The following is a 3,068-nucleotide window of genomic DNA, read 5'->3' on the forward strand; positions in this document are numbered from 1 at the left end:
ACAAGTTCTTTAAAAACTTGTTGGCGGCTCCCTACTTTATTTGTCCCTAATCGTATTATGTCAATTCTCACTTCCTATAAGTGCCAAACATATTCACAACATGCTTTTACGTAGGCGCACTTCCAAGATATCAAACATACCCATCATTTCACGTAACGGTCTTATTGTTCTCTAGTTTTTTTTAAAAAAAAATTATTTTTGCTTTATTTTATGCGGTTTGGCAGCTTTTGCATTTAAATTTTGAAAATTTTGTTTTCATGTTATAAAAATGGCGAAAAAATAAAAAATTGTAAGTTACACTCTACCATTGAAAATAACAATGGGTTAAATTAAAATTCATGTGATACAAATAATCATCCGACATAAAATTGCAAAAAAAATAATTATTTTAATTTACTGAGATATAATTACAATTGTAATTACTTCAATAAGGCTTGAGTACTCCAGTTTCTTTCTCCTTTGTTTGAGAATTCAGTCACGTAAACCTAACAAAACAAATTAAAACAAAATAATCAATCATTATAAGAATTCTACTAGAAAACTTATTTAAGAACACATATAATAAATAAAAAAAAGAAAAATTAAAGACAACCATAGGTTATTGAATTGAAACAAATCACAACATCACAAGCAACTACTACAATTTATAGCACAAAAAATTGATATACTTTGTACTCAGCAATAACATTCAGTTATCCCTAAAAAAAAAAAAAGCATGACATTTGGTGAATAAATTTGTTAAGAAAAGTATAAAATACAATCAAAAGTTCAATAACAACTCAATTAATATATAAATATCGAGACAAATTCTGAAATTGAAAAATCAATTGTTAGATAGATTACCTCAATTTGGATCTGAAGTTAGATCATTAATCAGACAACAGTTATTCATAATTCCAGATCTATTATCATAGGAGGTTCATTATCTCTCTAACGTTGAAGAATTGAAGTATATCTTCAATTAGGAGCAATTCAAAGGGTAGGATACCATGACGATCTACATCGACTTCAAGCAGCCGAAATACGTTGTGTATCATCTTTTATCCACCTGTAGTACCAATTTCTTCCTTTTTTTACTCTAATTTGCCTTGATTGTTGTTCTCTTTCATCTTAATTGCTTGGAAATTAATTCTATAACAACGTGGGTTGATGAATTGGATCTATATCATACATTAAAGTTGAAGGTTGCATAAAAAATCAAAAGGATGAGGGTTTTACTTTGGGGTTGGAGTAAGTGACGGCGCATTCATAAAGAAGAGAGGATGAGGGTTTTGATTTGGGATCGGGGATAGGCGGAGGTTTTAAAGAGAGAAGACGAATGAAGTTATTTTTTTTTATACGGCCAATGATAAATAAAACGGCTATTTCACCAAATGCCACTGAACAATTTTAAAAATTCATCAAATGTCATCAGACTTTTCAGAATTCACCAAATGCCACCCAGTTTTTAAAATATTCACCCAATGTCATTAATGACCAACGGTCGTTAACTCCGTTAGTAATTAGGGTTAATCATGACACGTGTCACGATATAATTGGACCATTTATCTTAATTCATAAAAATTAAAAAAAAATACAAAAAAAGTTAAAAAAAATACAAAAATTAAAAAAAAAACAAAAAAAAAAAAACCCCAAAATTTTCCCAGCCATCCCCACCACTACCAAACGCTAACCCCTCCCCTCATCTTGCCGGAAAACGGCCAGTCCCCACCGGAACCACCTTCACCACCATTCCCTATCCCTCTCCCCCTCCCTTCACGCAACTCACCTCTCCCCAGCCCAGAAACCGACTTGCCGGAGTCGGGATCACCCGCTGTCGCCGACCCCCACCCATTGTTACTCTGACCTCCCCTACCTGACGTGCCACCCATCCAATCTAACCTTAACCTGCGAAAACCACAACCAACCTCCACCTTCATGAGCAACGGTTTTGATTCAACCCCTTCCCGACCACCGCAGCCTCGAAACCACCCCCTCCCCTGTTTTCCGGCTCCTATAAACCCCATTCCCTCACCTTAAACCACCAAAAATTGACTTAACACAGAAAACCCAAAACCCTAGAAAATGGGATTTCTAGGTTGAACCCGAAACCCAAATGGGTTCTGTAGTGGTGGCGGTGAAGTGGCGGTGCATCGGGGTTGAGGATTTGGACCAATTGGTGCGCGTGGGAGCAGCGAAGGGGGCAGTGTGGATCTTGGAGGTGGAGTTGCTGTGGTGGCAGTGAGGGAGCAGGGTTTTTGGGGTCAGGACGAGCAGCGTGGGTGGTTTTGGGGGTCGGCGGTGGGTCAGGTGGGGAGATACATGGTCGGCCGGCCGATTGTTGGTGGTTCCGGTGGTGAACGGCCGTTTTCCGGCGAGATGAGGGGAGGGATTAGGGTTTGGCGGTGGTCGGGGTGGGTGGGAAAATTTTGGGGTTTTTTTTTTAATTTTTTGTTTTTTTTTTTAATTTTTTGTATTTTTTTTAACTTTTTTTGTTTTTTTTTTAAATTTTTATGAATTAAGATAAATGGTTCAATTATGTCATGACACGTGTCATGATTAACCCTTAATTACTAACGGAGTTAACGGCCGTTGGTCATTAATGACACTGGGTGAATTTTTTAAAAACTGGGTGCCATTTGGTGAATTCTGAAAAGTCCGATGGCATTTGGTGAATTTTTAAATTGCTTAGTGGCATTTGGTGAAATTTCCATAAATAAAATTAAAATAAAGTGCAATAATCGTTGCTGCAGTAAAGATCAAAGGTAACAGATCCGCTAATTTAGACAACTGGTCTATTATCACTCTCATTTTTCTCCCACCATTAAACAGTGGGACCTCATATAATAGAGAAACTCGTTAGGTTTGATAACCGGTCTCTTATCTCTCCTTTTTTTTCTTGCACCAAAATTCAGACACATAAGAGACCCGTAATAACTAATATTGGATCTTTTATATCAAATAGACCCGTTAGTTAAATAACTGGTCTTTAATTAAGGGTATCTTTTCCAAGCTTTGTAGTAGTGGATACTAAAACAGTTGATATCTCAAAAGATCCAACCATTAAAAGAGAAGTTAAAATCGGACTA

At 36.5% G+C, this 3,068-nt stretch overlaps 1 long non-coding RNA gene across 1 annotated transcript; it reads right to left on the minus strand.

Moving 5' to 3' along the window:
• Positions 1-305: 305 nt before the first annotated feature.
• LOC110686793 lies at positions 306-1,403 on the minus strand. The gene is made up of 2 exons (XR_002504304.1): positions 844-1,403; positions 306-485 (listed from the first exon to the last, which is right to left on the minus strand). It is a non-coding gene; the product is annotated as an uncharacterized LOC110686793 (long non-coding RNA).
• Positions 1,404-3,068: the final 1,665 nt, after the last annotated feature.

Source organism: Chenopodium quinoa, unplaced genomic scaffold, assembly GCF_001683475.1.
Source record: "Chenopodium quinoa cultivar QQ74 unplaced genomic scaffold, ASM168347v1, whole genome shotgun sequence".
In the NCBI taxonomy this organism is placed as follows: Eukaryota; Viridiplantae; Streptophyta; class Magnoliopsida; order Caryophyllales; family Amaranthaceae; genus Chenopodium; species Chenopodium quinoa.